Genomic DNA, 26,264 nt, shown 5'->3' with positions numbered 1-26,264 from the left:
CAGGTATTAGCAGGAGGAGATCCTAACACACTGGGCTGTAGTAACTCCCAGGTATTAGCAGGAGGAGATCCTAACACACTGGGCCGTGAGCTGTAGTAACTCCCAGGTATTAGCAGGAGGAGATCCTAACACACTGAGCTGTAGTAACTCCCAGGTATTAGCAGGAGGAGATCCTAACACACTGGGCCGTGAGCTGTAGTAACTCCCAGGTATTAGCAGTAGGAGATCCTAACACACTGGGCCGTGAGCTGTAGTAACTCCTAGGTATTAGCAGGAGGAGATCCTAACACACTGGGCTGTAGTAACTCCCAGGTATTAGCAGGAGGAGATCCTAACACACTGGGCTGTAGTAACTCCCAGGTATTAGCAGGAGGAGATCCTAACACACTGGGCACGTAGTAACTCCCAGGTATTAGCAGGAGGAGATCCTAACACACTGAGCTGTAGTAACTCCCAGGTATTAGCAGGAGGAGATCCTAACACACTGGGCCGTGAGCTGTAGTAACTCCCAGGTATTAGCAGGAGGAGATCCTAACACACTGGGCCGTAGTAACTCCCAGGTATTAGCAGGAGGAGATCCTAACACACTGGGCTGTAGTAACTCCCAGGTATTAGCAGGAGGAGATCCTAACACACTGGGCTGTAGTAACTCCCAGGTATTAGCAGTAGGAGATCCTAACACACTGAGCTGTAGTAACTGCCAGGTATTAGCAGTAGGAGATCCTAACACACTGGGCTGTAGTAACTCCCAGGTATTAGCAGTAGGAGATCCTAACACACTGAGCCATAGTAACTCCCAGGTATTAGCAGGAGGAGATCCTAACACACTGGGCTGTAGTAACTACCAGGTATTAGCAGGAGGAGATCCTAACACACTGAGCTGTAGTAACTCCCAGGTATTAGCAGGAGGAGATCCTAACACACTGAACTGTAGTAACTCCCAGGTATTAGCAGGAGGAGATCCTAACACACTGGGCCGTAGTAACTCCCAGGTATTAGCAGGAGGAGATCCTAACACACTGGGCTGTAGTAACTCCCAGGTATTAGCAGGAGGAGATCCTAACACACTGGGCCGTGAGCTGTAGTAACTCCCAGGTATTAGCAGGAGGAGATCCTAACACACTGAGCTGTAGTAACTCCCAGGTATTAGCAGGAGGAGATCCTAACACACTGGGCCGTGAGCTGTAGTAACTCCCAGGTATTAGCAGTAGGAGATCCTAACACACTGGGCCGTGAGCTGTAGTAACTCCTAGGTATTAGCAGGAGGAGATCCTAACACACTGGGCTGTAGTAACTCCCAGGTATTAGCAGGAGGAGATCCTAACACACTGGGCTGTAGTAACTCCCAGGTATTAGCAGGAGGAGATCCTAACACACTGGGCCGTGAGCTGTAGTAACTCCCAGGTATTAGCAGGAGGAGATCCTAACACACTGGGCCGTAGTAACTCCCAGGTATTAGCAGGAGGAGATCCTAACACACTGGGCTGTAGTAACTCCCAGGTATTAGCAGGAGGAGATCCTAACACACTGGGCTGTAGTAACTCCCAGGTATTAGCAGTAGGAGATCCTAACACACTGAGCTGTAGTAACTCCCAGGTATTAGCAGTAGGGAGATCCTAACACACTGGGCTGTAGTAACTCCCAGGTATTAGCAGTAGGAGATCCTAACACACTGAGCCATAGTAACTCCCAGGTATTAGCAGGAGGAGATCCTAACACACTGGGCTGTAGTAACTACCAGGTATTAGCAGGAGGAGATCCTAACACACTGGAGCTGTAGTAACTCCCAGGTATTAGCAGGAGGAGATCCTAACACACTGGTCCGTGAGCTGTAGTAACTCCCAGGTATTAGCAGGAGGAGATCCTAACACACTGGGCTGTAGTAACTCCCAGGTATTAGCAGTAGGAGATCCTAACACACTGAGCTGTAGTAACTCCCAGGTATTAGCAGTAGGAGATCCTAACACACTGGGCTGTAGTAACTCCCAGGTATTAGCAGTAGGAGATCCTAACACACTGAGCCATAGTAACTCCCAGGTATTAGCAGGAGGAGATCCTAACACACTGGGCTGTAGTAACTACCAGGTATTAGCAGGAGGAGATCCTAACACACTGAGCTGTAGTAACTCCCAGGTATTAGCAGGAGGAGATCCTAACACACTGGGCCGTGAGCTGTAGTAACTCCCAGGTATTAGCAGGAGGAGTCCTAACACACTGAGCTGTAGTAACTCCCAGATATTAGCAGTTGGAGATCCTAACACACTGGGCCGTGAGCTGTAGTAACTCCCAGGTATTAGCAGGAGGAGATCCTAACACACTGGGCCGTGAGCTGTAGTAACTCCCAGGTATTAGCAGGAGGAGATCCTAACACACTGAGCTGTAGTAACTCCCAGGTATTAGCAGTAGGAGATCCTAACACACTGAGCTGTAGTAACTCCCAGGTATTAGCAGTAGGAGATCCTAACACACTGAGCTGTAGTAACTCCCAGGTATTAGCAGTAGGAGATCCTAACACACTGGGCCGTGAGCTGTAGTAACTCCCAGGTATTAGCAGGAGGAGATCCTAACACACTGGGCCGTAGTAACTCCCAGGTATTAGCAGGAGGTGATCCTAACACACTGGGCTGTAGTAACTCCCAGGTATTAGCAGGAGGAGATCCTAACACACTGGGCCGTGAGCTGTAGTAACTCCCAGGTATTAGCAGGAGGAGATCCTAACACACTGAGCTGTAGTAACTCCCAGGTATTAGCAGGAGGAGATCCTAACACACTGGGCCGTGAGCTGTAGTAACTCCCAGGTATTAGCAGTAGGAGATCCTAACACACTGGGCCGTGAGCTGTAGTAACTCCTAGGTATTAGCAGGAGGAGATCCTAACACACTGGGCTGTAGTAACTCCCAGGTATTAGCAGGAGGAGATCCTAACACACTGGGCCGTGAGCTGTAGTAACTCCCAGGTATTAGCAGGAGGAGATCCTAACACACTGGGCCGTAGTAACTCCCAGGTATTAGCAGGAGGAGATCCTAACACACTGGGCTGTAGTAACTCCCAGGTATTAGCAGGAGGAGATCCTAACACACTGGGCTGTAGTAACTCCCAGGTATTAGCAGTAGGAGATCCTAACACACTGAGCTGTAGTAACTCCCAGGTATTAGCAGTAGGAGATCCTAACACACTGGGCTGTAGTAACTCCCAGGTATTAGCAGTAGGAGATCCTAACACACTGAGCCATAGTAACTCCCAGGTATTAGCAGGAGGAGATCCTAACACACTGGGCTGTAGTAACTACCAGGTATTAGCAGGAGGAGATCCTAACACACTGAGCTGTAGTAACTCCCAGGTATTAGCAGGAGGAGATCCTAACACACTGGGCCGTGAGCTGTAGTAACTCCCAGGTATTAGCAGGAGGAGATCCTAACACACTGGGCTGTAGTAACTCCCAGGTATTAGCAGTAGGAGATCCTAACACACTGAGCTGTAGTAACTCCCAGGTATTAGCAGTAGGAGATCCTAACACACTGGGCTGTAGTAACTCCCAGGTATTAGCAGTAGGAGATCCTAACACACTGAGCCATAGTAACTCCCAGGTATTAGCAGGAGGAGATCCTAACACACTGGGCTGTAGTAACTACCAGGTATTAGCAGGAGGAGATCCTAACACACTGAGCTGTAGTAACTCCCAGGTATTAGCAGGAGGAGATCCTAACACACTGGGCCGTGAGCTGTAGTAACTCCCAGGTATTAGCAGGAGGAGTCCTAACACACTGAGCTGTAGTAACTCCCAGGTATTAGCAGTTGGAGATCCTAACACACTGGGCCGTGAGCTGTAGTAACTCCCAGGTATTAGCAGGAGGAGATCCTAACACACTGGGCCGTGAGCTGTAGTAACTCCCAGGTATTAGCAGGAGGAGATCCTAACACACTGAGCTGTAGTAACTCCCAGGTATTAGCAGTAGGAGATCCTAACACACTGAGCTGTAGTAACTCCCAGGTATTAGCAGTAGGAGATCCTAACACACTGGGCCGTGAGCTGTAGTAACTCCCAGGTATTAGCAGGAGGAGATCCTAACACACTGGGCCGTAGTAACTCCCAGGTATTAGCAGGAGGAGATCCTAACACACTGGGCTGTAGTAACTCCCAGGTATTAGCAGGAGGAGATCCTAACACACTGGGCCGTGAGCTGTAGTAACTCCCAGGTATTAGCAGGAGGAGATCCTAACACACTGAGCTGTAGTAACTCCCAGGTATTAGCAGGAGGAGATCCTAACACACTGGGCCGTGAGCTGTAGTAACTCCCAGGTATTAGCAGTAGGAGATCCTAACACACTGGGCCGTGAGCTGTAGTAACTCCTAGGTATTAGCAGGAGGAGATCCTAACACACTGGGCTGTAGTAACTCCCAGGTATTAGCAGGAGGAGATCCTAACACACTGAGCTGTAGTAACTCCCAGGTATTAGCAGTAGGAGATCCTAACACACTGGGCTGTAGTAACTCCCAGGTATTAGCAGTAGGAGATCCTAACACACTGGGCCGTGAGCTGTAATAACTCCCAGGTATTAGCAGGGAGGAGATCCTAACACACTGGGCTGTAGTAACTCCCAGGTATTAGCAGGAGGAGATCCTAACACACTGAGCTGTAGTAACTCCCAGGTATTAGCAGGAGGAGATCCTAACACACTGGGCTGTAGTAACTCCCAGGTATTAGCAGGAGGAGATCCTAACACACTGAGCTGTAGTAACTCCCAGGTATTAGCAGGAGGAGATCCTAACACACTGGGCTGTAGTAACTCCCAGGTATTAGCAGGAGGAGATCCTAACACACTGGGCTGTAGTAACTCCCAGGTATTAGCAGTAGGAGATCCTAACACACTGAGCTGTAGTAACTCCCAGGTATTAGCAGTAGGAGATCCTAACACACTGGGCCGTGAGCTGTAGTAACTCCCAGGTATTAGCAGGAGGAGATCCTAACACACTGAGCTGTAGTAACTCCCAGGTATTAGCAGTAGGAGATCCTAACACACTGGGCTGTAGTAACTCCCAAGTATTAGCAGTAGGAGATCCTAACACACTGGGCTGTAGTAACTCCCAAGTATTAGCAGGAGGAGATCCTAACACACTGAGCTGTAGTAACTCCCAGGTATTAGCAGGAGGAGATCCTAACACACTGGGCCGTGAGCTGTAGTAACTCCCAGGTATTAGCAGGAGGAGATCCTAACACACTGAGCTGTAGTAACTCCCAGGTATTAGCAGTAGGAGATCCTAACACACTGAGCTGTAGTAACTCCCAGGTATTAGCAGGAGGAGATCCTAACACACTGGGCCGTGAGCTGTAGTAACTCCCAGGTATTAGCAGGAGGAGATCCTAACACACTGAGCCATAGTAACTCCCAGGTATTAGCAGGAGGAGATCCTAACACACTGAGCTGTAGTAACTCCCAGGTATTAGCAGTAGGAGATCCTAACACACTGAGCTGTAGTAACTCCCAGGTATTAGCAGGAGGAGATCCTAACACACTGGGCTGTAGTAACTCCCAGGTATTAGCAGGAGGAGATCCTAACACACTGAGCTGTAGTAACTCCCAGGTATTAGCAGTAGGAGATCCTAACACACTGGGCTGTAGTAACTCCCAGGTATTAGCAGTAGGAGATCCTAACACACTGGGCCGTGAGCTGTAATAACTCCCAGGTATTAGCAGGAGGAGATCCTAACACACTGGGCTGTAGTAACTCCCAGGTATTAGCAGGAGGAGATCCTAACACACTGAGCTGTAGTAACTCCCAGGTATTAGCAGGAGGAGATCCTAACACACTGGGCCGTAGTAACTCCCAGGTATTAGCAGGAGGAGATCCTAACACACTGGGCTGTAGTAACTCCCAGGTATTAGCAGGAGGAGATCCTAACACACTGGGCTGTAGTAACTCCCAGGTATTAGCAGTAGGAGATCCTAACACACTGAGCTGTAGTAACTCCCAGGTATTAGCAGGAGGAGATCCTAACACACTGGGCTGTAGTAACTCCCAGGTATTAGCAGTAGGAGATCCTAACACACTGAGCCATAGTAACTCCCAGGTATTAGCAGGAGGAGATCCTAACACACTGGGCTGTAGTAACTACCAGGTATTAGCAGGAGGGAGATCCTAACACACTGAGCTGTAGTAACTCCCAGGTATTAGCAGGAGGAGATCCTAACACACTGGGCCGTGAGCTGTAGTAACTCCCAGGTATTAGCAGGAGGAGATCCTAACACACTGGGCTGTAGTAACTCCCAGGTATTAGCAGTAGGAGATCCTAACACACTGAGCTGTAGTAACTCCCAGGTATTAGCAGTAGAAGATCCTAACACACTGGGCTGTAGTAACTCCCAGGTATTAGCAGTAGGAGATCCTAACACACTGGGCTGTAGTAACTCCCAGGTATTAGCAGTAGGAGATCCTAACACACTGAGCCATAGTAACTCCCAGGTATTAGCAGGAGGAGATCCTAACACACTGGGCTGTAGTAACTACCCAGGTATTAGCAGGAGGAGATCCTAACACACTGAGCTGTAGTAACTCCCAGGTATTAGCAGGAGGAGATCCTAACACACTGGGCCGTGAGCTGTAGTAACTCCCAGGTATTAGCAGGAGGAGATCCTAACACACTGAGCTGTAGTAACTCCCAGGTATTAGCAGTAGGAGATCCTAACACACTGGGCCGTGAGCTGTAGTAACTCCCAGGTATTAGCAGGAGGAGATCCTAACACACTGGGCCGTGAGCTGTAGTAACTCCCAGGTATTAGCAGGAGGAGATCCTAACACACTGAGCTGTAGTAACTCCCAGGTATTAGCAGTAGGAGATCCTAACACACTGAGCTGTAGTAACTCCCAGGTATTAGCAGTAGGAGATCCTAACACACTGAGCTGTAGTAACTCCCAGGTATTAGCAGTAGGAGATCCTAACACACTGGGCCTGAGCTGTAGTAACTCCCAGGTATTAGCAGGAGGAGATCCTAACACACTGGGCCGTAGTAACTCCCAGGTATTAGCAGGAGGAGATCCTAACACACTGGGCTGTAGTAACTCCCAGGTATTAGCAGGAGGAGATCCTAACACACTGGGCCGTGAGCTGTAGTAACTCCCAGGTATTAGCAGGAGGAGATCCTAACACACTGAGCTGTAGTAACTCCCAGGTATTAGCAGGAGGAGATCCTAACACACTGGGCCGTGAGCTGTAGTAACTCCCAGGTATTAGCAGTAGGAGATCCTAACACACTGGGCCGTGAGCTGTAGTAACTCCCAGGTATTAGCAGGAGGAGATCCTAACACACTGGGCTGTAGTAACTCCCAGGTATTAGCAGGAGGAGATCCTAACACACTGGGCTGTAGTAACTCCCAGGTATTAGCAGGAGGAGATCCTAACACACTGGGCCGTGAGCTGTAGTAACTCCCAGGTATTAGCAGGAGGAGATCCTAACACACTGAGCCATAGTAACTCCCAGGTATTAGCAGGAGGAGATCCTAACACACTGAGCTGTAGTAACTCCCTGGTATTAGCAGTAGGAGATCCTAACACACTGAGCTGTAGTAACTCCCAGGTATTAGCAGGAGGAGATCCTAACACACTGGGCTGTAGTAACTCCCAGGTATTAGCAGGAGGAGATCCTAACACACTGAGCTGTAGTAACTCCCAGGTATTAGCAGTAGGAGATCCTAACACACTGGGCTGTAGTAACTCCCAGGTATTAGCAGTAGGAGATCCTAACACACTGGGCCGTGAGCTGTAATAACTCCCAGGTATTAGCAGGAGGAGATCCTAACACACTGGGCTGTAGTAACTCCCAGGTATTAGCAGGAGGAGATCCTAACACACTGAGCTGTAGTAACTCCCAGGTATTAGCAGGAGGAGATCCTAACACACTGGGCCGTAGTAACTCCCAGGTATTAGCAGGAGGAGATCCTAACACACTGGGCTGTAGTAACTCCCAGGTATTAGCAGGAGGAGATCCTAACACACTGGGCTGTAGTAACTCCCAGGTATTAGCAGTAGGAGATCCTAACACACTGAGCTGTAGTAACTCCCAGGTATTAGCAGTAGGAGATCCTAACACACTGGGCTGTAGTAACTCCCAGGTATTAGCAGTAGGAGATCCTAACACACTGAGCCGTAGTAACTCCCAGGTATTAGCAGGAGGAGATCCTAACACACTGGGCTGTAGTAACTCCCAGGTATTAGCAGGAGGAGATCCTAACACACTGAGCTGTAGTAACTCCCAGGTATTAGCAGGAGGAGATCCTAACACACTGGGCCGTGAGCTGTAGTAACTCCCAGGTATTAGCAGGAGGAGATCCTAACACACTGGGCTGTAGTAACTCCCAGGTATTAGCAGGAGGAGATCCTAACACACTGAGCTGTAGTAACTCCCAGGTATTAGCAGTAGAAGATCCTAACACACTGGGCTGTAGTAACTCCCAGGTATTAGCAGTAGGAGATCCTAACACACTGGGCTGTAGTAACTCCCAGGTATTAGCAGGAGGAGATCCTAACACACTGAGCCATAGTAACTCCCAGGTATTAGCAGGAGGAGATCCTAACACACTGGGCTGTAGTAACTACCAGGTATTAGCAGGAGGAGATCCTAACACACTGAGCTGTAGTAACTCCCAGGTATTAGCAGGAGGAGATCCTAACACACTGGGCCGTGAGCTGTAGTAACTCCCAGGTATTAGCAGGAGGAGTCCTAACACACTGAGCTGTAGTAACTCCCAGGTATTAGCAGTTGGAGATCCTAACACACTGGGCCTGACTGTAGTAACTCCCAGGTATTAGCAGGAGGAGATCCTAACACACTGGGCCGTGAGCTGTAGTAACTCCCAGGTATTAGCAGGAGGAGATCCTAACACACTGGGCTGTAGTAACTCCCAGGTATTAGCAGTAGGAGATCCTAACACACTGAGCTGTAGTAACTCCCAGGTATTAGCAGTAGGAGATCCTAACACACTGAGCTGTAGTAACTCCCAGGTATTAGCAGTAGGAGATCCTAACACACTGGGCCGTGAGCTGTAGTAACTCCCAGGTATTAGCAGGAGGAGATCCTAACACACTGGGCCGTAGTAACTCCCAGGTATTAGCAGGAGGAGATCCTAACACACTGGGCTGTAGTAACTCCCAGGTATTAGCAGGAGGAGATCCTAACACACTGGGCCGTGAGCTGTAGTAACTCCCAGGTATTAGCAGGAGGAGATCCTAACACACTGAGCTGTAGTAACTCCCAGGTATTAGCAGGAGGAGATCCTAACACACTGGGCCAGCTGTAGTAACTCCCAGGTATTAGCAGTAGGAGATCCTAACACACTGGGCCGTGAGCTGTAGTAACTCCCAGGTATTAGCAGGAGGAGATCCTAACACACTGGGCTGTAGTAACTCCCAGGTATTAGCAGGAGGAGATCCTAACACACTGAGCTGTAGTAACTCCCAGGTATTAGCAGTAGGAGATCCTAACACACTGGGCTGTAGTAACTCCCAGGTATTAGCAGTAGGAGATCCTAACACACTGGGCCGTGAGCTGTAATAACTCCCAGGTATTAGCAGGAGGAGATCCTAACACACTGGGCTGTAGTAACTCCCAGGTATTAGCAGGAGGAGATCCTAACACACTGAGCTGTAGTAACTCCCAAGGTATTAGCAGGAGGAGATCCTAACACACTGGGCTGTAGTAACTCCCAGGTATTAGCAGGAGGAGATCCTAACACACTGGGCCGTGAGCTGTAGTAACTCCCAGGTATTAGCAGGAGGAGATCCTAACACACTGGGCCGTAGTAACTCCCAGGTATTAGCAGGAGGAGATCCTAACACACTGGGCTGTAGTAACTCCCAGGTATTAGCAGGAGGAGATCCTAACACACTGGGCTGTAGTAACTCCCAGGTATTAGCAGTAGGAGATCCTAACACACTGAGCTGTAGTAACTCCCAGGTATTAGCAGGAGGAGATCCTAACACACTGGGCTGTAGTAACTCCCAGGTATTAGCAGGAGGAGATCCTAACACACTGAGCTGTAGTAACTCCCAGGTATTAGCAGTAGGAGATCCTAACACACTGGGCTGTAGTAACTCCCAAGTATTAGCAGTAGGAGATCCTAACACACTGGGCTGTAGTAACTCCCAAGTATTAGCAGGAGGAGATCCTAACACACTGAGCTGTAGTAACTCCCAGGTATTAGCAGGAGGAGATCCTAACACACTGGGCCGTGAGCTGTAGTAACTCCCAGGTATTAGCAGGAGGAGATCCTAACACACTCAGCTGTAGTAACTCCCAGGTATTAGCAGTAGGAGATCCTAACACACTGAGCTGTAGTAACTCCCAGGTATTAGCAGGAGGAGATCCTAACACACTGGGCCGTGAGCTGTAGTAACTCCCAGGTATTAGCAGGAGGAGATCCTAACACACTGAGCCATAGTAACTCCCAGGTATTAGCAGGAGGAGATCCTAACACACTGAGCTGTAGTAACTCCCAGGTATTAGCAGTAGGAGATCCTAACACACTGAGCTGTAGTAACTCCCAGGTATTAGCAGGAGGAGATCCTAACACACTGGGCTGTAGTAACTCCCAGGTATTAGCAGGAGGAGATCCTAACACACTGAGCTGTAGTAACTCCCAGGTATTAGCAGTAGGAGATCCTAACACACTGGGCTGTAGTAACTCCCAGGTATTAGCAGTAGGAGATCCTAACACACTGGGCCGTGAGCTGTAATAACTCCCAGGTATTAGCAGGAGGAGATCCTAACACACTGGGCTGTAGTAACTCCCAGGTATTAGCAGGAGGAGATCCTAACACACTGAGCTGTAGTAACTCCCAGGTATTAGCAGGAGGAGATCCTAACACACTGGGCTGTAGTAACTCCCAGGTATTAGCAGGAGGAGATCCTAACACACTGGGCCGTGAGCTGTAGTAACTCCCAGGTATTAGCAGGAGGAGATCCTAACACACTGGGCCGTAGTAACTCCCAGGTATTAGCAGGAGGAGATCCTAACACACTGGGCTGTAGTAACTCCCAGGTATTAGCAGGAGGAGATCCTAACACACTGGGCTGTAGTAACTCCCAGGTATTAGCAGTAGGAGATCCTAACACACTGAGCTGTAGTAACTCCCAGGTATTAGCAGGAGGAGATCCTAACACACTGGGCTGTAGTAACTCCCAGGTATTAGCAGGAGGAGATCCTAACACACTGAGCTGTAGTAACTCCCAGGTATTAGCAGTAGGAGATCCTAACACACTGGGCTGTAGTAACTCCCAAGTATTAGCAGTAGGAGATCCTAACACACTGGGCTGTAGTAACTCCCAAGTATTAGCAGGAGGAGATCCTAACACACTGAGCTGTAGTAACTCCCAGGTATTAGCAGGAGGAGATCCTAACACACTGGGCCGTGAGCTGTAGTAACTCCCAGGTATTAGCAGGAGGAGATCCTAACACACTGGGCCGTAGTAACTCCCAGGTATTAGCAGGAGGAGATCCTAACACACTGGCCTGTAGTAACTCCCAGGTATTAGCAGGAGGAGATCCTAACACACTGGGCTGTAGTAACTCCCAGGTATTAGCAGTAGGAGATCCTAACACACTGAGCTGTAGTAACTCCCAGGTATTAGCAGGAGGAGATCCTAACACACTGGGCTGTAGTAACTCCCAGGTATTAGCAGGAGGAGTTCCTAACACACTGAGCTGTAGTAACTCCCAGGTATTAGCAGTAGGAGATCCTAACACACTGGGCTGTAGTAACTCCCAAGTATTAGCAGTAGGAGATCCTAACACACTGGGCTGTAGTAACTCCCAATTATTAGCAGGAGGAGATCCTAACACACTGAGCTGTAGTAACTCCCAGGTATTAGCAGGAGGAGATCCTAACACACTGGGCCGTGAGCTGTAGTAACTCCCAGGTATTAGCAGGAGGAGATCCTAACACACTGAGCTGTAGTAACTCCCAGGTATTAGCAGTAGGAGATCCTAACACACTGAGCTGTAGTAACTCCCAGGTATTAGCAGGAGGAGATCCTAACACACTGGGCCGTGAGCTGTAGTAACTCCCAGGTATTAGCAGGAGGAGATCCTAACACACTGAGCCATAGTAACTCCCAGGTATTAGCAGGAGGAGATCCTAACACACTGAGCTGTAGTAACTCCCAGGTATTAGCAGTAGGAGATCCTAACACACTGGCAGCTGTAGTAACTCCCAGGTATTAGCAGGAGGAGATCCTAACACACTGGGCTGTAGTAACTCCCAGGTATTAGCAGGAGGAGATCCTAACACACTGGGCTGTATTAACTCCCAGGTATTAGCAGGAGGAGATCCTAACACACTGAGCTGTAGTAACTCCCAGGTATTAGCAGTAGGAGATCCTAACACACTGAGCTGTAGTAACTCCCAGGTATTAGCAGGAGGAGATCCTAACACACTGGGCTGTAGTAACTCCCAGGTATTAGCAGGAGGAGATCCTAACACACTGGGCTGTAGTAACTCCCAGGTATTAGCAGGAGGAGATCCTAACACACTGAGCTGTAGTAACTCCCAGTTATTAGCAGGAGGACATCCTAACACACTGGGCCGTGAGCTGTAGTAACTCCCAGGTATTAACAGGAGGAGATCCTAACACACTGGGCTGTAGTAACTCCCAGGTATTAGCAGGAGGAGATCCTAACACACTGGGCCGTAGTAACTCCCAGGTATTAGCAGGAGGAGATCCTAACACACTGGGCTGTAGTAACTCCCAGGTATTAGCAGGAGGAGATCCTAACACACTGGGCCGTGAGCTGTAGTAACTCCCAGGTATTAGCAGGAGGAGATCCTAACACACTGAGCTGTAGTAACTCCCAGGTATTAGCAGGAGGAGATCCTAACACACTGGGCCGTAGCTGTAGTAACTCCCAGGTATTAGCAGTAGGAGATCCTAACACACTGGGCCGTGAGCTGTAGTAACTCCCAGGTATTAGCAGGAGGAGATCCTAACACACTGGGCTGTAGTAACTCCCAGGTATTAGCAGGAGGAGATCCTAACACACTGAGCTGTAGTAACTCCCAGGTATTAGCAGTAGGAGATCCTAACACACTGGGCTGTAGTAACTCCCAGGTATTAGCAGTAGGAGATCCTAACACACTGGGCCGTGAGCTGTAATAACTCCCAGGTATTAGCAGGAGGAGATCCTAACACACTGGGCGGAGCTGTAGTAACTCCCAGGTATTAGCAGGAGGAGATCCTAACACACTGAGCTGTAGTAACTCCCAGGTATTAGCAGGAGGAGATCCTAACACACTGGGCTGTAGTAACTCCCAGGTATTAGCAGGAGGAGATCCTAACACACTGGGCCGTGAGCTGTAGTAACTCCCAGGTATTAGCAGGAGGAGATCCTAACACACTGGGCCGTAGTAACTCCCAGGTATTAGCAGGAGGAGATCCTAACACACTGGGCTGTAGTAACTCCCAGGTATTAGCAGGAGGAGATCCTAACACACTGGGCTGTAGTAACTCCCAGGTATTAGCAGTAGGAGATCCTAACACACTGAGCTGTAGTAACTCCCAGGTATTAGCAGGAGGAGATCCTAACACACTGGGCTGTAGTAACTCCCAGGTATTAGCAGTAGGAGATCCTAACACACTGAGCTGTAGTAACTCCCAGGTATTAGCAGTAGGAGATCCTAACACACTGGGCTGTAGTAACTCCCAAGTATTAGCAGTAGGAGATCCTAACACACTGGGCTGTAGTAACTCCCAAGTATTAGCAGGAGGAGATCCTAACACACTGAGCTGTAGTAACTCCCAGGTATTAGCAGGAGGAGATCCTAACACACTGGGCCGTGAGCTGTAGTAACTCCCAGGTATTAGCAGGAGGAGATCCTAACACACTGAGCTGTAGTAACTCCCAGGTATTAGCAGTAGGAGATCCTAACACACTGAGCTGTAGTAACTCCCAGGTATTAGCAGGAGGAGATCCTAACACACTGGGCCGTGAGCTGTAGTAACTCCCAGGTATTAGCAGGAGGAGATCCTAACACACTGAGCGCATAGTAACTCCCAGGTATTAGCAGGAGGAGATCCTAACACACTGAGCTGTAGTAACTCCCAGGTATTAGCAGTAGGAGATCCTAACACACTGAGCTGTAGTAACTCCCAGGTATTAGCAGGAGGAGATCCTAACACACTGGGCTGTAGTAACTCCCAGGTATTAGCAGGAGGAGATCCTAACACACTGGGCTGTAGTAACTCCCAGGTATTAGCAGGAGGAGATCCTAACACACTGAGCTGTAGTAACTCCCAGGTATTAGCAGTAGGAGATCCTAACACACTGGGCTGTAGTAACTCCCAGGTATTAGCAGTAGGAGATCCTAACACACCGGGCCGTGAGCTGTAGTAACTCCCAGGTATTAGCAGGAGGAGATCCTAACACACTGGGCTGTAGTAACTCCCAGGTATTAGCAGGAGGAGATCCTAACACACTGAGCTGTAGTAACTCCCAGGTATTAGCAGGAGGAGATCCTAACACACTGGGCTGTAGTAACTCCCAGGTATTAGCAGGAGGAGATCCTAACACACTGGGCCGTGAGCTGTAGTAACTCCCAGGTATTAGCAGGAGGAGATCCTAACACACTGGGCCGTGTGAGTAACTCCCAGGTATTAGCAGGAGGAGATCCTAACACACTGGGCTGTAGTAACTCCCAGGTATTAGCAGGAGGAGATCCTAACACACTGGGCTGTAGTAACTCCCAGGTATTAGCAGTAGGAGATCCTAACACACTGAGCTGTAGTAACTCCCAGGTATTAGCAGGAGGAGTTCCTAACACACTGGGCTGTAGTAACTCCCAGGTATTAGCAGGAGGAGATCCTAACACACTGAGCTGTAGTAACTCCCAGGTATTAGCAGTAGGAGATCCTAACACACTGGGCTGTAGTAACTCCCAGGTATTAGCAGTAGGAGATCCTAACACACTGGGCTGTAGTAACTCCCAGGTATTAGCAGGAGGAGATCCTAACACACTGAGCTGTAGTAACTCCCAGGTATTAGCAGGAGGAGATCCTAACACACTGGGCCGTGAGCTGTAGTAACTCCCAGGTATTAGCAGGAGGAGATCCTAACACACTGAGCCGTAGTAACTCCCAGGTATTAGCAGGAGGAGATCCTAACACACTGAGCTGTAGTAACTCCCAGGTATTAGCAGGAGGAGATCCTAACACACTGGGCCGTGAGCTGTAGTAACTCCCAGGTATTAGCAGGAGGAGATCCTAACACACTGAGCCGTAGTATCTCCCAGGTATTAGCAGGAGGAGATCCTAACACACTGGGCTGTAGTAACTCCCAGGTATTAGCAGTAGGAGATCCTAACACACTCGGCCGTAGTAACTCCCAGGTATTAGCAGTAGGAGATCCTAACACACTGAGCTGTAGTAACTCCCAGGTATTAGCAGGAGGAGATCCTAACACACTGGGCCGAGCTGTAGTAACTCCCAGGTATTAGCAGGAGGAGATCCTAACACACTGGGCTGTAGTAACTCCCAGGTATTAGCAGTAGGAGATCCTAACACACTGAGCTGTAGTAACTCCCAGGTATTAGCAGGAGGAGATCCTAACACACTGGGCCGTGAGCTGTAGTAACTCCCAGGTATTAGCAGGAGGAGATCCTAACACACTGAGGCATAGTAACTCCCAGGTATTAGCAGGAGGAGATCCTAACACACTGAGCTGTAGTAACTCCCAGGTATTAGCAGGAGGAGATCCTAACACACTGGGCTGTAGTAACTCCCAGGTATTAGCAGGAGGAGATCCTAACACACTGGGCTGTAGTAACTCCCAGGTATTAGCAGGAGGAGATCCTAACACACTGGGCTGTAGTAACTCCCAGGTATTAGCAGGAGGAGATCCTAACACACTGAGCTGTAGTAACTCCCAGGTATTAGCAGGAGGAGATCCTAACACACTGGGCTGTAGTAACTCCCAGGTATTAGCAGTAGGAGATCCTAACACACCGGGCCGTGAGCTGTAATAACTCCCAGGTATTAGCAGGAGGAGATCCTAACACACTGGGCTGTAGTAACTCCCAGGTATTAGCAGGAGGAGATCCTAACACACTGAGCTGTAGTAACTCCCAGGTATTAGCAGGAGGAGATCCTAACACACTGGGCTGTAGTAACTCCCAGGTATTAGCAGGAGGAGATCCTAACACACTGGGCCGTGAGCTGTAGTAACTCCCAGGTATTAGCAGTAGGAGATCCTAACACACTGGGCTGTAGTAACTCCCAGGTATTAGCAGGAGGAGATCCTAACACACTGGGCTGTAGTAACTCCCAGGTATTAGCAGGAGGAGATCCTAACACACTGGGCTGTAGTAACTCCCAGGTATTAGCAGTAGGAGATCCTAACACACTGAGCTGTAGTAACTCCCAGGTATTAGCAGGAGGAGATCCTAACACACTGAGCTGTAGTAACTCCCAGGTATTAGCAGGAGGAGATCCTAACACACTGAGCTGTAGTAACTCCCAGGTATTAGCAGTAGGAGATCCTAACACACTGGGCTGTAGTAACTCCCAGGTATTAGCAGGAGGAGATCCTAACACACTGGGCTGTAGTAACTCCCAGGTATTAGCAGGAGGAGATCCTAACACACTGAGCTGTAGTAACTCCCAGGTATTAGCAGGAGGAGATCCTAACACACTGGGCCGTGAGCTGTAGTAACTCCCAGGTATTAGCAGGAGGAGATCCTAACACACTGAGCCATAGTAACTCCCAGGTATTAGCAGTAGGAGATCCTAACACACTGGGCTGTAGTAACTCCCAGGTATTAGCAGGAGGAGATCCTAACACACTGAGCCATAGTAACTCCCAGGTATTAGCAGGAGGAGATCCTAACACACTGGGCCGTAGTAACTCCCAGGTATTAGCAGGAGGAGATCCTAACACACTGGGCTGTAGTAACTCCCAGGTATTAGCAGGAGGAGATCCTAACACACTGGGCCGTAGTAACTCCCAGGTATTAGCAGTAGGAGATCCTAACACACTGGGCCGTGAGCTGTAGTAACTCCCAGGTATTAGCAGGAGGAGATCCTAACACACTGAGCTGTAGTAACTCCCAGGTATTAGCAGGAGGAGATCCTAACACACTGAGCTGTAGTAACTCCCAGGTATTAGCAGTAGGAGATCCTAACACACTGGGCTGTAGTAACTCCCAGGTATTAGCAGGAGGAGATCCTAACACACTGGGCTGTAGTAACTCCCAGGTATTAGCAGGAGGAGATCCTAACACACTGAGCTGTAGTAACTCCCAGGTATTAGCAGGAGGAGATCCTAACACACTGGGCCTCTGTAGTAACTCCCAGGTATTAGCAGGAGGAGATCCTAACACACTGAGCTGTAGTAACTCCCAGGTATTAGCAGTAGGAGATCCTAACACACTGAGCTGTAGTAACTCCCAGGTATTAGCAGGAGGAGATCCTAACACACTGGGCCGTAGCTGTAGTAACTCCCAGGTATTAGCAGGAGGAGATCCTAACACACTGAGGCTGTAGTAACTCCCAGGTATTAGCAGGAGGAGATCCTAACACACTGGCAGCTGTAGTAACTCCCAGGTATTAGCAGTAGGAGATCCTAACACACTGAGCTGTAGTAACTCCCAGGTATTAGCAGGAGGAGATCCTAACACACTGGGCTGTAGTAACTCCCAGGTATTAGCAGGAGGAGATCCTAACACACTGGGCTGTATTAACTCCCAGGTATTAGCAGGAGGAGATCCTAACACACTGAGCTGTAGTAACTCCCAGGTATTAGCAGTAGGAGATCCTAACACACTGGGCTGTAGTAACTCCCAGGTATTAGCAGTAGGAGATCCTAACACACCGGGCCGTGAGCTGTAATAACTCCCAGGTATTAGCAGGAGGAGATCCTAACACACTGGGCTGTAGTAACTCCCAGGTATTAGCAGGAGGAGATCCTAACACACTGAGCTGTAGTAACTCCCAGGTATTAGCAGGAGGAGATCCTAACACACTGGGCTGTAGTAACTCCCAGGTATTAGCAGGAGGAGATCCTAACACACTGGGCCGTGAGCTGTAGTAACTCCCAGGTATTAGCAGGAGGAGATCCTAACACACTGGGCCGTAGTAACTCCCAGGTATTAGCAGGAGGAGATCCTAACACACTGGGCTGTAGTAACTCCCAGGTATTAGCAGGAGGAGATCCTAACACACTGGGCTGTAGTAACTCCCAGGTATTAGCAGTAGGAGATCCTAACACACTGAGCTGTAGTAACTCCCAGGTATTAGCAGGAGGAGATCCTAACACACTGGGCTGTAGTAACTCCCAGGTATTAGCAGGAGGAGATCCTAACACACTGGGCCGTGAGCTGTAGTAACTCCCAGGTATTAGCAGTAGGAGATCCTAACACACTGGGCTGTAGTAACTCCCAGGTATTAGCAGTAGGAGATCCTAACACACTGGGCCTGTAGTAACTCCCAGGTATTAGCAGGAGGAGATCCTAACACACTGAGCCGTAGTAACTCCCAGGTATTAGCAGGAGGAGATCCTAACACACTGGGCCGTGAGCTGTAGTAACTCCCAGGTATTAGCAGGAGGAGATCCTAACACACTGAGCTGTAGTAACTCCCAGGTATTAGCAGTAGGAGATCCTAACACACTGAGCTGTAGTAACTCCCAGGTATTAGCAGGAGGAGATCCTAACACACTGGGCCGTGAGCTGTAGTAACTCCCAGGTATTAGCAGGAGGAGATCCTAACACACTGAGCCGTAGTAACTCCCAGGTATTAGCAGGAGGAGATCCTAACACACTGAGCTGTAGTAACTCCCAGGTATTAGCAGGAGGAGATCCTAACACACTGAGCTGTAGTAACTCCCAGGTATTAGCAGGAGGAGATCCTAACACACTGGGCCGTGAGCTGTAGTAACTCCCAGGTATTAGCAGGAGGAGATCCTAACACACTGAGCTGTAGTAACTCCCAGGTATTAGCAGGAGGAGATCCTAACACACTGAGCTGTAGTAACTCCCAGGTATTAGCAGGAGGAGATCCTAACACACTGGGCCGTGAGCTGTAGTAACTCCCAGGTATTAGCAGGAGGAGATCCTAACACACTGAGCTGTAGTAACTCCCAGGTATTAGCAGTAGGAGATCCTAACACACTGGGCTGTAGTAACTCCCAGGTATTAGCAGGAGGAGATCCTAACACACTGGGCCTGTAGTAACTCCCAGGTATTAGCAGGAGGAGATCCTAACACACTGGGCTGTAGTAACTCCCAGGTATTAGCAGGAGGAGATCCTAACACACTGGGCTGTAGTAACTCCCAGGTATTAGCAGTAGGAGATCCTAACACACTGGCCTAGCTGTAGTAACTCCCAGGTATTAGCAGGAGGAGATCCTAACACACTGGGCTGTAGTAACTCCCAGGTATTAGCAGGAGGAGATCCTAACACACTGGGCTAGCTGTAGTAACTCCCAGGTATTAGCAGTAGGAGATCCTAACACACTGGGCTGTAGTAACTCCCAGGTATTAGCAGGAGGAGATCCTAACACACTGGGCTGTAGTAACTCCCAAGTATTAGCAGGAGGAGATCCTAACACACTGAGCTGTAGTAACTCCCAGGTATTAGCAGGAGGAGATCCTAACACACTGGGCTGTAGTAACTCCCAGGTATTAGCAGGAGGAGATCCTAACACACTGAGCTGTAGTAACTCCCAGGTATTAGCAGGAGGAGATCCTAACACACTGAGCTGTAGTAACTCCCAGGTATTAGCAGGAGGAGATCCTAACACACTGGGCCGTGACTGTAGTAACTCCCAGGTATTAGCAGGAGGAGATCCTAACACACTGAGCCGTAGTAACTCCCAGGTATTAGCAGGAGGAGATCCTAACACACTGAGCTGTAGTAACTCCCAGGTATTAGCAGTAGGAGATCCTAACACACTGGGCTGTAGTAACTCCCAGGTATTAGCAGGAGGAGATCCTAACACACTGAGCTGTAGTAACTCCCAGGTATTAGCAGGAGGAGATCCTAACACACTGGGCTGTAGTAACTCCCAGGTATTAGCAGGAGGAGATCCTAACACACTGAGCTGTAGTAACTCCCAGGTATTAGCAGGAGGAGATCCTAACACACTGGGCCGTGAGCTGTAGTAACTCCCAGGTATTAGCAGGAGGAGATCCTAACACACTGAGCTGTAGTAACTCCCAGGTATTAGCAGGAGGAGATCCTAACACACTGGGCCTGTAGTAACTCCCAGGTATTAGCAGGAGGAGATCCTAACACACTGGGCTGTAGTAACTCCCAGGTATTAGCAGGAGGAGATCCTAACACACTGAGCTGTAGTAACTCCCAGGTATTAGCAGTAGGAGATCCTAACACACTGGGCCGTGAGCTGTAGTAACTCCCAGGTATTAGCAGGAGGAGATCCTAACACACTGAGCTGTAGTAACTCCCAGGTATTAGCAGGAGGAGATCCTAACACACTGAGCTGTAGTAACTCCCAGGTATTAGCAGGAGGAGATCCTAACACACTGGGCTGTAGTAACTCCCAGGTATTAGCAGGAGGAGATCCTAACACACTGCAGCTGTAGTAACTCCCAGGTATTAGCAGGAGGAGATCCTAACACACTGGGCCGTGAGCTGTAGTAACTCCCAGGTATTAGCAGGAGGAGATCCTAACACACTGGGCTGTAGTAACTCCCAGGTATTAGCAGTAGGAGATCCTAACACACTGGGCCGTGAGCGTGTAACTCCCAGGTATTAGCAGGAGGAGATCCTAACACACTGGGCCGTGAGCTGTAGTAACTCCCAGGTATTAGCAGGAGGAGATCCTAACACACTGGGCCGTGAGCTGTAGTAACTCCCAGGTATTAGCAGGAGGAGATCCTAACACACTGGGCTGTAGTAACTCCCAGGTATTAGCAGGAGGAGATCCTAACACACTGGGCCGTGGCTGTAGTAACTCCCAGGTATTAGCAGGAGGAGATCCTAACACACTGGGCCAGCTGTAGTAACTCCCAGGTATTAGCAGGAGGAGATCCTAACACACTGGGCCGTAGCTGTAGTAACTCCCAGGTATTAGCAGGAGGAGATCCTAACACACTGGGCTGTAGTAACTCCCAGGTATTAGCAGGAGGAGATCCTAACACACTGGGCTGTAGTAACTCCCAGGTATTAGCAGGAGGAGATCCTAACACACTGGGCCGTGAGCTGTAGTAACTCCCAGGTATTAGCAGGAGGAGATCCTAACACACTGGGCCGTGAGCTGTAGTAACTCCCAGGTATTAGCAGGAGGAGATCCTAACACACTGGGCCGTGAGCTGTAGTAACTCCCAGGTATTAGCAGGAGGAGATCCTAACACACTGGGCTGTAGTAACTCCCAGGTATTAGCAGGAGGAGATCCTAACACACTGGGCCGTGAGCTGTAGTAACTCCCAGGTATTAGCAGGAGGAGATCCTAACACACTGAGCTGTAGTAACTACCAGGTATTAGCAGGAGGAGATCCTAACACACTGGGCTGTAGTAACTCCCAGGTATTAGCAGGAGGAGATCCTAACACACTGAGCTGTAGTAACTCCCAGGTATTAGCAGGAGGAGATCCTAACACACTGAGCTGTAGTAACTCCCAGGTATTAGCAGGAGGAGATCCTAACACACTGAGCTATAGTAACTCCCAGGTATTAGCAGGAGGAGATCCTAACACACTGGGCCGTGAGCTGTAGTAACTCCCAGGTATTAGCAGGAGGAGATCCTAACACACTGGGCCGTGAGCCATAGTAACTCCCAGGTATTAGCAGGAGGAGATCCTAACACACTGGGCCGTGAGCTGTAGTAACTCCCAGGTATTAGCAGGAGGAGATCCTAACACACTGAGCTGTAGTAACTCCCAGGTATTAGCAGGAGGAGATCCTAACACACTGGGCTGTAGTAACTCCCAGGTATTAGCAGGAGGAGATCCTAACACACTGTTTCATTATATTGAACTGTGTGTCAACAGGTGATGAGTTAATAGACAGGCCTTCACTCCACCAAGAACCTTTTTGACTGGTTATTGACAAAGCTGTCAATGCTTCGTGAGACCAGGCTTATAGCTATTATCGTCACAACTAATCACAAATTGACATCTTAATTACATACGTCAATTTGATTTTCTTTAAGTCATGCATTCTTGAGAAAATTAAGGTTACATTTGTCCTCGTGGTCTTTTGTATGGAGAGGTAACAAAAGTTAGATTAGATTTTAGGTAAGACAACCACATATCTCAGTCAGAGTAAGTACAAATAACTGAGATGTGTGGTTGTCATACCTAGCAATCTTAAGATGAATGCACCAACTGTAATGCACTCTGGATGAGTGTCTTCTAAATGACTAAAATGTAAACGTGAGATTGACTCCTTGAGCTTTCTAGCAAATGCTTTGACTAAAGACACAATCTGCCGTTTGCCTCCATGTCCAGTGAGATAGAGAACTGAATGTAGCTAAAGCCAAAGGCCCAGGTTATGGTTCATGTATGTATCCCTGTATATTCTGATCAGGCAGAGTACGGGACAGCTCAGGAGAGCTTGAGGGCCCCCAGCTCCCTGCACGATAAGGTCAATTATGTACAAAACACCGGTAGTGGTGACATTTGTCTGAGACCAATGAGAGCCAATACCGACCTGCATCAGCCTGTCTCTGGGTGATAGGGGGGGATCAGTATGCTGATTTGGGATGGTCCGGGGTCCACCTTGAGAAATATCCTTAACAATGTATTAGACATCCAGGAGAGGAGAGGAGAGGAGAGGAGAGGAGAGGAGAGGAGAGGAGAGGAGAGGAGAGGAGAGGAGAGGAGAGGAGAGGAGAGGAGAGGAGAGGAGAGGAGAGGAGAGGAGAGGAGAGGAGAGGAGAGGAGAGGAGAGGAGAGCAGAGATAATACCAGCTACCACTAACATTACCTCTCATCAGACTGATCTCAGTGTATTTCAACCAGCTACCACTAACATTACCGCTCTCATTATCTCATAAAGAGAAGATCCTCTGACTCTTCAGATGAAGCCCATTTGTGGTTATAAGTTACACTGCCGACCCTTGAATTCTGTGGGCTGCTGTGGTACTGTAAACTCAGTGTGCTGTGTATCTTCCCCCGCCTCCCTGCCCGACGTGCTGTGAGGCCCCAGTGGCATTCCTCCTCCCTGATGATGGGATGATTGCCTGGGTCTTGCACTAATGAATTGCTATTATTATTAAATGATGTTTGCGGATTATGACCCAGTTTGGAGCAGGACTACAAATCCACACAGTCTATTACATCTACAAATACACGCGGCAGGAAGGACTTACGGAGTTGTTTCACTGGGGTGTTAGATGCCTGAGGAGAGGAGAGGAAATGAAAGGAGGGAGAGAGAGAGGGACAGGATAGAGGAGGAGAGGGGAACACTACATTCATGGCTCACTGACTCCACCATGTGGTCTGCAGAGAAACTACAGTTTTTTTTTTTCTGGGACAATTATTATAGAATCTTTGACAAATATGTGACTCGTTTCAGCAAACTAGGCGTATGTCGTGGATCACTACTTCACAGGAGAGCAATTTGAATTAAAAAAATATTTTTATCAAGATGCATTTTTTGGCAGAAAGGCTTTCTGCAACATGTGAACTTTCATGTGCCTTAATAACAAACTTGTATGCCATCTGTAAATACGAATGAAATGGTTAAATTATGAGCCTAATTGGTTAAGCCACAGAAAAAGACAGCAACCTTCCCACTAGCCATGATTGGCTGAGATAAAGAGTGGGCTGGACATGCCGAGAGAGGAGTTTGGATTGGTCATGTAGCACGCTTCTATCTATTTGAGTTGGTCAGTATGTGTAGGTAATCCTGTCTAACGCAGCTTTTTTTTTTATGTATGGTGTAGTAGAGCTGCATAAGTGTTGCTCTCCACTTTCTGGAGGATCGAGTTTTGAAATCAGTGGAATTAGAGTATGATAGCTAAATAAATGGAGAAAACACCTGTGTCCGGATTACATCGTCAAACTAAGGGCAACCATGGCATCCGTGACAGGGCGACGCGTCCATCATGCATGATGTATACGGGTAAGATACTCTAGCTAGCTACATTTTCAGATATTACACGTTTCTAATTTTGACAGAAAGTGGTTTTAATTTCTAGTTAAAGTGTACTGTTAGCTAGCTAGCTAACGTTAGCTGGCTGGCTCGCTAGCTAACGTTATGTGTATGCTCTTATTATTCGTATCTCAGAGACATTTGCTTGCTAACATTGAACCTGGTTGGTCAGCTACCTGCAGATTCATACAGGGTAGTAATGTCATGAGTTGGGATTATGGTTCATTGTTTAGCTAGCTAGCTAACATTAGCTGGCTGGCTCGCTAGCTAACATTACGTGTATGATTTGACATGTTGCTTGCCTAGCTAGGTTCATTGTTTAGCTAGCTAGCTACATGTCTAAACAAAAGACTCCACTATGCAAGTAACCATTTCGGGTGCGTTCGTAAATTAAATCTGAGTATGCCAGAGCGCAGAATAATTTATGATTTTACGAACGCACAACACCCGTTGAATATGGCCGGTGTCAGTAAGCAGCCTGGAATCGAACTAGGGGGTGTAGTGACGCCTCAAGCACTGAGATGCAGTGTCTTAGCCGCTGCGCCACTCGGGAGCCCGTGTCTCTTCTTCTTATTGGTGTCCTTTAGTACTGGTTTCTTTGCAGCAATTCGACCACGAAGGCCTGATTCACACAGTCCCCTCTGAAGAGTTGATGTTGAGATGTGTCTGTTACTTGAACTGTGTGAAGCATTTATTTGGGCTGCAATTTCTGATGCTGGTAACTCTAATGAACTTATCCTCTGCAGCAGAGGTAACTCTGGGTCTTCCATTCCTGTGGCGGTCCTCATGAGAGCCAGTTTCATCATAGCACTTGATGGTTTTTGTGACTGCACTTGAAGAAACTTTCAAAGTTCTTGAAATGTTCCGTATTGACTGACCTTCATGTCTTAAAGTAATGATGGACTGTCGTTTCTCTTGGCTTATTTGAGCTTTTCTTGCCATAATATGGACTTGGTCTTTTACCAAATAGGGCTATCTTCTGTATACCACCCCTACCTTGTCACAACACAACTGATTTGCTCAAAAGCATTAAGAAATAAATAAGTTCCACAAGGCACACCTGTTAATTGAAATATATTCCAGGTGACTACCTCATGAAGCTGGTTGAGAGAATGCCAAGAGTGTGCAAAGCTGTCATCAAGACAAAGTGTGGCTGCTTTGAAGAATCTCAAATATAAAATATATTTTTATTTGTTTAACACTTTTTTCGGTTACTACATGATTCCATATGTGTTATTTCATAGTTTTGATGTCTTCACTATTATTCTACAAAGTAGAAAATAGTAAAAATAAAGAAAAACCCTGGAATTAGTAGGTGTGTCCAAACTTTTGACTGGTACTGTATATAGAAGTAAATAGGTACTGTCTTGATGTTTGATGTGATAATGAAACACATTTTAAAAAATTGTGAACTTAGCATATGTATAAAAACGGATTTATGAGTCGGTTTATGAATATCAGGTCCATTTCCATCATGTTAAGGAGCCTTTTGGACCTAGACATGGCGCTCCGGTAACGCTTGCAGTAACAGAGAGAACAGTCTATGACTTGGGTGACTGGAGTCTTTGACCATTTTCTGGGCCTTCCTTTGACACTGCCAAGTATATACACTACCAGTCAAAAGTTTGGACACACCTACTCATTCAAGGGTTTTTCTTTATTTTTACTATTTTATACATTGTAGAATAATAGTGCAGATATCAAAACTATGAAATAACACATATGGACTCATGTAGTAACCAAAAAAGTATTAAACAAATGCATTATATTTGAGATGTGTCTTTGACTTGAACTCTGTGAAGCATTTATTTGGGCTTCAATTTCTCAGGCTGGTAACTCTAATGAACTTATCCTCTGCAGCAGAGGTAACTCTGGGTCTTCCATTCCTTTGGTGGTCCTCTTGAGCGCCAGTTTCATCGTAGCGCTTGATTGTTTTTGCGACTGACGGGATTTTTCCGTATTGACTGACCTTCATGTCTTGCGGTCCTCTGTAGCTCAGCTGGTAGAGCACGGCGCTTGTAACGCCAAGGTAGTGGGTTCGATCCCCGGGACAACCCATACACAAAAAAAATTATGCACGCATGACTGTAAGTCGCTTTGGATAAAAGCGTCTGCTAAATGGCATATTATATTATTAAAGTAATGATGGATTGTCATTTCTCTT

Source organism: Coregonus clupeaformis, unplaced genomic scaffold (genome assembly GCF_020615455.1).
Source record: "Coregonus clupeaformis isolate EN_2021a unplaced genomic scaffold, ASM2061545v1 scaf0036, whole genome shotgun sequence".
In the NCBI taxonomy this organism is placed as follows: Eukaryota; Metazoa; Chordata; class Actinopteri; order Salmoniformes; family Salmonidae; genus Coregonus; species Coregonus clupeaformis.
This window is presented reverse-complemented; position numbering follows the sequence as displayed.